This window comes from Cimex lectularius, unplaced genomic scaffold, assembly GCF_000648675.2.
Source record: "Cimex lectularius strain Harlan isolate CLEC.00 unplaced genomic scaffold, Clec_2.1 scaffold89, whole genome shotgun sequence".
NCBI lineage: Eukaryota > Metazoa > Arthropoda > Insecta > Hemiptera > Cimicidae > Cimex > Cimex lectularius.
Window position 1 is genome coordinate 1313471 of NW_019392722.1, and position 13167 is coordinate 1326637.

Here is a 13167-nt window from a genome sequence, read left to right on the forward strand (position 1 = left end):
TAGAAAGAATGGCCTGAAATAGTTTTATTTCCGAAAAGTGAAAACGGCCGTCCTATTTCACTTAGAAAAGTTGGAATTTTCATTAGTAAAACCGGCCAATCGGTGAGAACTTTTTGTTTTAAATTCAGCCCAAAAAACAATTTTCTAGAGAAATAATTTTATTTTATTAAAAATATACAAGTTTTATTTGTATTCTTCTTCTACCCCAGTGATCCAGGATTAAATTCCATGAACGAGGCATAGATACTTTCTTTTTATCTGTAGTTAATTCACCCCAAACTCCCCCCTGGACTGGCAAGTGCGTATTATTTCAAATGAATGAATGAAATGAAAATGAAACTTTTGAAAAACTAGGTCGTTGGTCGATAATACGAAATTAAAAAAAAAACTTTTTCTTATAGTTCGAAACATTTTCTATTTATACGATAGAACTTGATTTTTCATGTATCACAAAGTTGCTTCATGTTGAGCAAGCCGGTTTTACCTGCGTAATGCCTTCCTGAATCTCATAATTTATCACTTCGAATCAGTCAAGATAGATTATTCTGCTAATTAATTATTCATTGCATTACACTACTATAAAATATATTCCAGTTGACGTTATAAAAGAAACTGGAAATCATCTTTGAATAATTTCAAATAATTCCTACGATTCACTATGTAAGGTCAAAAAGGAATATTTTCAAAAGTTAAAGGTTTAAAACTTCTTTCTAAATTTCTAAAGCGGTGTATCGCTGCGTAAATAACTAATTTTTAAATGAAAATCTTAACAATAAAAATTTATCCAGTCATGTCTACTATTTTCATCCAAATTTATATTCAATGGCATTTTCACTTTGTTATTCCTAACTATAATAAAATGAACAAACTATATGATAAATGAAAAATTCAACAGAACACGTCGCATGTTACCAGGGTCATGGTTATAGTTCGGTCGTTTATTATTTGTACTGAAGAACGATCCTCTCCGGCACGGAAGGTGATATATTTAGAATCAGGAACTGTACCTTTATTTTGCATGTAAGCTTAAATTGAAAAATAAAATTTAAACAACAAGAAAAAGGTACAGGTTGAATTGTGAAAACTAATCAATTTTCCAAACACGCTGCCTTTTGTCTATGAGAATACTAAACCAGCTTCACTTGAAGGCGTTGATGGTTAACATAGCCAGCCTCTATTTCAAAAATGTTATGCTTTCTTAATTTAATCTCGGGAATACTGTTACAGTCATTGGCTATGTTTGACTTTGTCGATCTTCAAGGAAATTGAGTTCATCTCTAAAAAACCTAAATATGCCAATCTTGGACATATTTAACAAAGTTTTCCCCTGATGACCGTAAAATAGGTCGAAAGCTTGGCAGTAACAACTAAATTTGCTTTTTTCTTAAAGACCATTCTCCTTATTCATATCCGTCTTTAGTATATATTAATAAAAACTATATTATCTTATCTTGATAATACTGACATTATTAAATTCACTAGTTTTGTGGTCCGCTTGACCAATTAATATCTTACAATTAATTAAGGTTTTCAGTTGAGATAAAATTTGTCATTATTATTCTATTCTATAGATTTTTATTAGTATTTATTTTTTGAATTGATCCACTCTATTCCATAGACGGAGACAACCAAAATATCTTAGCTGTGACATGACGACGACCTGATCCTTTCCTTATTAAGTAACCTAAGCAAGAAAGACCGTTTTGGCAGAGTTCTGGGAATATTAAGCACCCTGGTCACATATGCTTGACTTCTTCCATCTTCCATCAGTGCTACTGTAATACTGATACAGTCTTTAGCAATGTTAGGCTGAATCGGTCTTCAAGGAAATTTGAGATCACATGTAAAAAACCATAAATAGGTTAATATGTGAATATATTTAAGTTTGTTTTCCCCTGATGAAGGCTTAAAATAGGTCGAAAGCTTATTAGTAACAACTGAATTAGCTTTTTTCCTACAGTCCATACTCTTTCTTCATATCCGTTTAACGTTTTATATATTTTAATAAAAAATATATTATCATCTTGATATTATTATTCTTCTATTCTATAGGTTATTATTACAATTTATTTTTTTTCTTGACCCACTCTATTTTACAGTTGGATAGGGCCACATTTGCTTGACTGCTTCCTTCCTCAAACAGTGCTATGATTCTAGCCGAATCTGCATCACTTAAAACCATCACTCAAACAAATTTAAAACTTAAAAATGGTTCAGCTTAAAAAACTCAAACCTCCGTAACGTTAGAAAGAAGCTTTACAGAAAAAAACCAACAATGAAGAAATTGACTTTTCAAAGATTTAATTACAAAATCCAATTGTAAACACTATGTGAGAGATTTTATCTGTGTTTTATTTACCTCTAATCCTTTAAAACGGACGAAATATTCTTGTAAGATAATCACTGAAGGGTTGTCTAAGAAATAATTAAAAATACTAAGGGTGGCAACTTGTTTGCCTTTAAGTGGAGAATCTCATTTAGACTGTTTAACACGTGAAGTAGGTCGTATTTGCATTAGTGACACGTTTCCCTTCGTTTAATCTCTTTGATGTAGGGCCAAGTTGGGAATCCATTCTGTCCTTCCTTACATCAAAAATATACGTACTTGTACTAACTAGAAGAAATAGAAGATGATCTAATTTTTAGAATAACTTAAAGAACGAAACCTTGACTTTAATATTTTATCGCGACTGATAAAGTAAATAAGGAAAAGAAAACAAAGTGAAAAGATATGTCTTATTTGATGGTTTTGGATTAAAAATAGAAACTAAATTAATTTTTTTTCAAACAAATTTATCAGATGGTTAAACGCAATTTCTGAGCTGCACGTACTTTCACAAACCAAGGCTTTAGAGTGCTAAATATAAAACTGCATCGATATATAATCCATTCCTAGTGCTCACTTAAACTATGATTTATTCAATATGAAGGTTGAGAGTTTTTTCCTTTTACGGTATAACCGATTCAACATAAATTGCGGCACTTATCTAAAAACAGTGTTTCCACGTTGAAAACGCAAGGAAATAAACAACAAAGGTCTGATTGACAGTATATAAACCTACCAACGGGGTGACGACGAAGTTCTTTTAACGGATGAAACCAATAAGCAAAAGGAGGCCAGAACGATTGGAAACAACCAAACTACAAATATTCATTAATAAAGATTAAAATACCGAAAAAAGAAAACCAAAAATTGAAACATTCTTTACTTGAAGATGATCCTTATTTTCTTCATCTATTATTGTTTTGCTTGCATTTTCCTCACAATCAATACTATTTGTGTACCATTGAAAATGCAAAGGTGAAATCAAACTTATTAAACTGCACGTTGTAATTAATTATTTGTACAAGGAAACATTTTGCATGCACCTTTTGCATTGTTGCATCCTATTTGATAATTAAGACAATTATTTTCAAGGATAACGTCACTAGGAAATTACGCGAAGAAAATATTTGAAAAATTTAAAATGTAGTTGTACACATTTTTATTACATTTAATAAACTGATATAATGGTAAAGGAGAAAGAGCTAATTTTGGTTTTCCATAAGCCTATAATTTCATTCTCTCACGCACTCACTCACTCACTCAATCTCTCTCTCTCTCTCTCTCTCTCTCTCTCTCTCTCTCTCTCTCACTCTCTCTCTCCTCTCTCTCTCTCTCTATCTTTATCTATCTATCTATCTATCTATCTCTATCTATCTATCTATCTATCTATCTATCTATCTATCTACCTATCTAGCTCTATCTATCTCTCCCTCACTCACGAATTTCTGCATTATTTGTGGGTGCTAGTTTGTTTGTTGTTTTTTTAGAATTTCTCATCTCCCTCTCCCCTTTACTCTCTCTCTTTCTCACAGGTTTGTTTAAATATTATGGTATTGTTCTTGTTTGTTAAATAGATTGGATTCTACACACACACGCGCGCGCGCGCACATATACGCACTGGGAAACACACACAAAAAGAGAGAGAGAGAGAGAGAGAGAGAGAGAGAGTGAGAGAGAGTAAGTTTGGGGAAAGGTGGAGAGTCTCCAAACAACAAACCAACTACCACACACACAAATCACGCACATACTAATAATCCAGATATTTATAAATAAAACGTTTCAAGAAAACTCCTAAACAATATAATTTATTGGAACTACAACAATGGAACAAATGTCATAAAAGAAGTGGGTTTGTTTATCTTATTTTTTAATGTGTATATGCGATTTAATCTGAATTTTATATATTAGGTAATTATTACTTTAATTTGAAATGAAAGGCATTTCGCTATTTTCGGTGGATAGTTTATGTGTAATTTTTTGTAATCAAGATGTTACCAATTTTTATTATATTAAAAAGTAGCTTTTCCCTGAATGAAACAATTTTTTTAATTATACAAGAATTCTATAAAAAATATATATTTTTGTAGTCTAGTTATGGTTGTTCGCTGTTACATTAATAATTAATTATATAAGGTTTTATTTGAAGTAATCTTTTTTTATTGAAAATCTATTTCGAGTGACACTAGGATTCTTCTTTGTGACACTTTTAAAAACTTTGGCTCAGAAGCATTTACAGTAAAAGGAATAAATAATAATAAAGCTGATTAGTTTAAATAAAACCTCACATTTATTTTGGTATTGTTCTTATTTGTTAAACGGATTGGATCTTACAAACACACACACACATACACGCACAGGGAAACGCAGAGAGTGAGATAGAGAGAGTGTGTGAGACTGTGTGTGTATTCCTATTAAATATAGGACCGAATTGAAAGAAAAGTTTTTGAGCTATGTTTTCAACCATTGAACAATTATAAGCAGACCTATTTGCTTTAAAAAGCGCCAAGAGAACGATCTATTTATAAGATGATAAGTGGTGGGGGATATAAAAAAAAGGATTCTTTACAATACAGTTCGGCGAGGGTCAATGGATAAACAAAGATGAACGGAGATTCGATAATTATCAAGTTGGTTTTTGCTTTTTCGATTTGGGATATCATTTCGTTGGATTGTTGGCGAACTTTGTGCTTCTGACTTGAAAAGGCCTATTTAGTCGGATGGCAAAGATAGTTAAAATTGATTTAAATCGTGTTCGCCCTGAGGAATATTGGCACAAGATGAACATTATAATATTTCCCTGAAAGAAAATTTGCAGATTGTAACATATTTCATTTTACAATATTGAAGGAATTTCAAATTTACATTAAAAAGTAAAATATTTCACTCATATAGAGGGTACCATGTCAAGATTATAAAAATGCCAATAAAAATGAAAGATAAAATAATATCTGCTCTTTAATTATACTAAAATCAAATGAAAATGGATTTATACATCGCTTGAGGGTTCGTAAAAGCAGAGGTCATATTGATATCGTTGTGTGAGAGAGAGCCAGTGCGAGAGCAAAAGCGAGGAAGAGAGAGAGAGAGAGAGAGAGAGAGAGAAACAGAGAACGAAAGAGAATTTGTATGAGTACTTATATATTTAACAACTGAATTAACAAAAGCTTTGATGTGATAAACAACTAAAATCGCTACCATGACTATTTCTTTTTGTGATAACGTAAATAACAACAAAGGATCACCATATGGTCACATAATATGTAACGTTGCAAAACACAGTCGAGATAACAGTAGTCAAGAAAGAAACTTATTGCCAATGAAGACTTTGAGTTAATTAAAGTAACTAATTGAAGAAAAGTCCGATTCTAGTTTATATATAGCATACGAATTCATATCTAGGGCTTCATAACAATGCCGTGTTTAGATAAGAAGAGATACTAAAAAATTTGGATGGTAAAAGGTGAATAAATTAGTTGCGTTAGAATCAATTGAGAGAACTTTCTCCTTTAAAAGGAAAATGAAAATTTTTGCAAATTAAACATAGGCGATGTTTACTGACTGACCTTATTTGTATACTGTCTATTTGACCTTATTTCTTATCGCGGCAGGAAACGGCGCGGCGTAAATTCCGGGCACGATCAAGAAAAAAATACATTGAAATTTTTAGACAAAGAGAACTATTGATTCGAACAACTACGCTTTAAGAAATTCAATTATTCTAATTTGATTATAGAGTAAAGTGCATTTACAGAAGGAAGTTCACAAGGAGATCCACTGTTTAGACAGTATAAATAGATAGTTTAAGAATAGATCGCGTTCTCCAGTAAAGCCGTTAAACGATACCAGACGGACTGGATTTACCTGTGCCGAAAATAAACTGTTTACCTTAAAAACAGACTCACCTATCACTATAATATATCAGATTGTTGAAGAAGAATTTTTTTTGGAAATTTGTTCATATATTTAAATGTTTTGTCAATTCTAGACCGTTTAATCTCACGGTTACAATGGAGGCTCGTCGGCACGTTTGTTTACGTATTTTTCATGAAAAACGAAAAAAAACACCAAAAAATCGAAAAAATGTATATTGTCTTTTTTGATGTAAAAGGCTCGTAGGCACGTTTTTTACGTATTTTTCATGAAAAACGCAAAAAAAATCGAAAAAAATTTTATTGTCTTATTCGATGTAAAAGTCTCGTAGGCACGTTTTTACGTATTTTTCATAAAAAACGCACAAAACCCCCTAAAAATCGAAAAAAATTGTATTGTCTTTTTCGATGTAAAAGGCTCATAGGCACGTTTTTTACGTATTTTTCATGAAAAACGAAAAAAAATGTATCGTCTTTTTCGATGACGTATGATGTATCTTTCGCTCGTCGTTAAAAAAATTTTATAACAAAAAAAAAATAAACCGTGACCACATCATTAACAGGAAAACAGTATAGTTTTTAACACGGCGCGACGATAGGGTTATAAACAGGGCGAGTCAAGACACTCATTTTCTGCGTATAAAACTTGAACGATGTGCTGGAGATCGTTGCTGTTCCGAGTGATTAAAGTTGAATATATTTTTCGTTTTAAAATCTCATACACGCAAAGAATAGTAAGTATTTATGAATCAAGCTCGGGTGTTACATACCATCATGCTGAGTCATTTGACCAAGGTTTAGACAATTCTTGACTGGGCGTTAAAAATTTTACATTTTTCATCACTTTTAATAATTGTTTTGCAGATTTGAATTCGTTGAGGATCTGACTCATAAAAAAAGGGGCATCATCACTCGATTGTGGAAAGGCCATGGCGAGGATGACACACCAACGCTTACTTTTGGGGCAAAAACCGCGTATATGTCCGGCATGCAGAGAAAGGTTGCTCGATGTGTCCCACCTAAATGAAGGGTGCAACACCTTGGTTCTATATATAGAGCGTGTAGGACTGCCTCCGAGATCGTTCTTGAGAATGACGGCCAGTATGTGGGTCTCCTGTTCCGATTTTTTGAGTGCTGACGGATATAGTGCTGAAGATTGTGTACTAAGCTTGTGTTGAGAATGAATTTATTTATTTGCGTGAATGTGTAGTGTGAGAGGGTCTATGGTGGAATAGTGAGTACCCCATCGACCTCAATTAGGTTAGTTATGCAATATGTGTAGAGGGTGATAGAGGAATATCGAGTAATCCACCAACCTTATTGAATGAATAGCATGTAAATAGGAGAGAATACAAGGTGTGAATTGCATGCGTTGGGTACTCTGAACTGACCTGGCGTTGACACCAGATACCAAGGCCGATGGCTAGACGGATAACAAGGGTTTACCTGCGGACTGCCAACTCCCGGAGGGATGGTTCTTAAGGTGTTCCTGCCAGTAATTTTCGCTAAATTATAAATCTGGAATTGCCGGAGGATTGCGAGAAGTGATAGGTTCAACTCTCTACATGTGCGTACACTTACTTCTATATGTACACACATGTGCGGATTTGAACTGATATAAATCCAAATCCAAACTAACGAGAAAAAATAACAGTTTATAACTTTGGTAAATTTAACATAAAACAACAAAAAATATCATTATATTAATGTATATTCAATATTTTTAGATTTTTGTTTGTGGGTAATTTTAACTAATTGTCTATTGGCCGGAGGCAGTCTGAAATCATTGGCCGAGTATAGATGATGAGACACCACGTCTCATCTCAAGTTTAGCTATTTTTGCCGCGCCACCAATGAAATATTGCATTGTCATGGGTGAAAACCGCTCTATTTCTATTCACAAAAACAAGCAACTTTTCATTGATAAGTTTCCTTTGCAAAGAAACAGTTTATTTAGCAGATGTTAAAAGAATTCAAGAGAACGTGCATAAATTAAAAAAAAGATCAAATTTTGAAATTAATTATTTTAAAAAACTTTATTAACGGGTAAAAGGACGGCATAGTGACACATTGATGGAAATGAAAAGTTCAGATTACAGATCTAGGGTACATAAGATTTATTTATTCACAGCACGTAAGACATGGTTTATTCGCCTTCATTTAGAAGAAAAATTAACTTCTTAGCTCATCTCCATATTAAAGCTTACGGAAATATTAAAGACACGTCTTTTATCCTATTTGCTCTTAAAATGAAATAATAAGCATTTTGTAGATGGAATGTACATATAATAAAAGTATATACATTTGTCAACATGGTCTGGTTAGCATTCCTGACTCTGTATTCTTCCGGGTAATAAAGGAAGAATACAAAACAGTCACGCTAATAAATTACATTCGGACACCAGAATTCTTCCACACTGCCCTGTAGTACTCAATATTCCTTGTTATAACAAGGGACGAGTCCCACCATTCAGGCTAATAATTTACTTTCACATAACAGTCTTCATTCGAACTGCCCCATCATAGTACTGGATATTCCTCGGAGTAATAGAGGAACAAGCACCTTTATTCCCGCTAATAAAACACATTCGCAGATCAGTCTTCATTCACCCTGTCCCAAAAGAGTCGATATTCCACATTGTAAAATAGGGTAAGAAGCCATACCATTCACGCTAATAAGTTACATTCATATACCAGACTTCATTCATACTGTTCCATAGTACCGATATTCTTCGAAGTAAGAAAGGGAGAAGCCCGACCATTCACGCTAATAAATGACATTCACGCACCATACTTTATTCTTGGCCCCAAGGCTACGCTTAGGTATTGAGCTTTCCTAAAAGGGTAAAAGCATCATCGACAAACACAAAAGACTAAGTTCAAGAATTAAAATGAATAATGAGATCATTTATTATCAGTCCCCTCTCCTAAAATCAAAGCCTTGGAAAGTGTAATTAGCTTTATGTCTTTTCTTTCATTTGTACAAATTATTGCTACAATTTATCAAAAGTTTTACAATATCGTTCTTCTCACATTTTTCTGGGTGGACTTTCATTTTTGAATATCAGGTAGTGTATGGATGAACTCCACCGACAGAATTTCCGGAGGTGTGCCGTCAAAACCATCAGGTATAAGAAAAACTGAAATTGTCGTAGAAAAAAACTTGATTGCAGTACGTATATTTAAATAGAATTATTCAAAACTGAATAGCCCAAAAACATGATTTTGACTTGGCCAGAATGATAGTTTCCAAAAAAAAAACTCAAATCCCACTTATACATTCTTGTGCAAGATGTATAAATAATAAATATCTTAATTATCAAACTTCTTTACTTTTGGTTACAATCAAACTCCGACTCTGTGTACAAGAGACAAACCGCCTCAATGTTTTTGTTTTTTTCACTTTTTCATAAAAGTTTGTGTCTGACGACGTTTTGAAAGGAACGAGCATGTCTTCGTCTAAAGATTTTGGAAACCCGCACAAAAATCAAAGATATGTTGACAAAGTCTAGACCTAGAAATGGTGAAAGAAAAAACAAAAAAACCGTCGTATTTATAAAAGCGTGAGCAAATGTTGCGTACTTAAACAGTTTTTTTAACTGCAACATCCTTAGCTAGTATGAATTCAGCTGAAAACCTACCACTTCAAAACAAAAAATAGTGCATCCCTTGAACTGCCTGTCTAACCACATGAAACCATCTTTATGGCAGTCGTTCCATTGGTTTGAAATAAGTGGTATTACCAATGAGCGACGTCGGGATTTCATGCTGGATTGCTGAAGAAATAGAATACAAAGAGGGATTTAAGTTAATTTTTTCGCCAGAACATGTTACCCTCTCATTGTGAATGTCAAACCCAAATTGAACGAAATCGTTGAAATCCTACCGTAAACACAATATGATCCAAGTTAGTTCGTAATATGTGGCTGTGTTTTATCATTTTATAATTTAAGAAAGGAAAAATTGAAATTTCGAAAGACAGTTTGTCCTGCAATCTTCCGTTCATTTATTACTTATCAAGAAATAAGGTTCAATTTGACCAATCATACGAACCGTCAAAGGTTCGCGCGATGCCTGGATTTTAAAATTTTCAAATCCTTTCCTTACTTGCATGCCGTGTGTAATAACTGAATACTGTTTATTTCATTTATTTGTAGTTTAAAGCAAATAAATGTGGAAGAAAGAAAGTTCTCTTTTATGAAAGAATATGTAAATAAAATAAATATAATAATACATATATGTATTCAGTCTTATTTGACCGTATTAATTATTTTAATTAATCTTACTTTTGATCTATGATCTTGGTTGAGCTGATAGATCAATGCGTTAGAGCAGCGGCGTATTCAGCCGAAAGTCGTGGGTTCACATCCCACTGGTGCCACTAGCTTTTTAACCTCAACCAAGACCTTAGATTAAAAGTATAATTAATTAAAATAAGTATAAAGTGGCTTTATTAGTGGTTTTACATTGCTCTAACAATTGTCTCTTAGGCATTACTAAAAGGTGAAACAGCCTATTTAATGTTTCCTTGAAAATGTATGTTTTATGAACGCATTTAATTACATTTGAATAATGTTAACTGAACAAAAAACTTGTTTTGCGACCATTCACCATTAGCATACACCTATCATTACATTATTAAATAATTATGGAAAACATAAATAAAACAGTTACAGGTGTAATAATTAATCTTAAATCAATACAAGTAAAAATGTAACGATTACGAAAGACTACGAGAAAAAGGAAAAAATCTTAGTCACGCTGACCATAAGAACGTCTGTCTTATGTAACTCGTTCAATTGTTCAGTTCCGTTTTCCGGTTTTTCAACGATATTACCGTGAGAGGACGAAAGAAGGTCACGGAAAATTTTTCAATAAGTTTTTACAAGATAGCTCACAAAAGTATGAGTCAAGATTTAAGACAGGAACCTTTCCTTTCTCTCCCCGGACTTTATTGTTATATTTATTGGTTTGACATAAATTAATTGTCTTTATGTACTGCATGGTTTATCCAATCAAAACAGATTGGAATGTGTTGGATATTAATCATAAAAAATATTGTAAAAGTACAGTAATTCCCACTGAGCAATTACACTCATCCGAAAGTTAGTAAAAGTTAGTACTTAAAAAAAAAAATTTTGATTTGAACAAATTAAAAACTTTTAGAAAATATTCTTGTCTTTACTTGTTACCTTGCTGGAAGGTAATATAAATAAAAATTATAACCATATTTCATCAGATTTTCCAGGAAAAATATTAGATTTAATCTTACTGTCGAAGCTCAACTTCTGTCTGGATCAACAAAACAAAAACCTTGTCATGTTCTTTCGTCAAAAGAATTTCTTCTATACGAAACTGAAATTAATTTTAGAACCCGAAGAACATACCTGCAATCGGTAAAAAACTGATATTCTTCCAATCATCAATCGAGACATGCGGGATCTCGTAAATTTCATCGTTTATGCCTACTGGGCAGTTTTAACAGAGGCATCCTCATTAGTTTCCGACGAAATGCTGTCCACGTTTATCACCCATCTCACGTTTTCGACATTTTCCACACCCACTCGATTCTGCGATCTCAGTTGCTCAAAAAAATGGAATTGGCTACTTTTCATTAAAAGGGGCTTTATTTCTCGTCTAGTCATGTTAGGAAGTCGCTCGTCAATATTTCAAGTAAGCAATTTTTAAGTACTTTAATATATTTTTCATCTTTGGTTCTATAGTAAAAACAGGGATGGTTAGGGCAGTGGCAATACCATAATCAATTAAGTTCTACTGAGATGCGATTATTGCTAGTAAAAACAGTAGATATATGTTGAATTGATAAACAATTATCATTTTACAGGGTCAGCTTAGTTTACGATTTGCGTATTTCTCCTTCTAGAATAGACGGACCAAGTAAACTTGATCAATAGTGATCAATTCAACATATGTTTATTTACTCGTAGACTGACCACAGGTGACTTTTAACGCTAGATTTATCTTCGATAAAAATCTCGCCCAATTAAGCTTAATTTGTTTGATTGTTTCTACATAAATGGTATTACTACATATTATACGGCGAATGATTCAGCGAAAATCGTAAAATATTTAAAAGGCCTGTTACCTAAAATTATATGGCCGTTTCCTAGGTCGTCCTTATAATATGTGACCTTATTCTATTTCGTATAAAACAACAACCATGGGACTGTTTTAATTCTGTTGTATAAACATTTTTTTTAAACCAAATGAAAAAATAGTATGTTTTTGTAAAAATTAGGCGATCTTAACTTAGCCATGTGTTTTTTAATAGTTTAATTATAAACAATTACGACGTTTTTAACCGGACGTCACGGTTTAAAACGGACCTATATTAGTGTTTGAATTCCCGAGAACAAAAGCGAAACCATGCCAGGGTTCTCATTAAAACACGAATGACAGCACTGGCCGAAAATAACGCATCTTCTCACCCATTCACGACCCCACGAGACCTATGATAAGCGGGATAAGATGTACGAGATATTAGACGGCGGTCTTGAAAAACCCTTCAAACAGCATGTTTTGGCCGTCAATTTTAACATTTTTTCCATATATTAAAATATTAAGACAAGAAATTGGAAAGATTTCAGTTGTTGATTTTTGCACTGAAGGTTCAGCACCACAGGATTATTAGGCACAATTAAACAAGATTTTCTTACCAAGACATTTCATTGTTTTATGAAAAACAATAGTAAACATTTGATTATGTATGACACTAGAAATTTTCTCTGGGTCATTTTGTGCGTGACCTTTGACTTAGTTTTTGGTTCGTTTAGTTAATAATTACAGTTAGTCAATAATAAATTACTCATTTAGGCAAAATATTTCTTTTTACTCCTAGATTTTTCTCGTATTTAAGTGCAAAGGAAAAACTAATATTATCTTGTATAAACTAGTATTATCTCTTATTGAAATTTGTAGACGGTAGATTATGATCGCACTGCTTGGGCCATT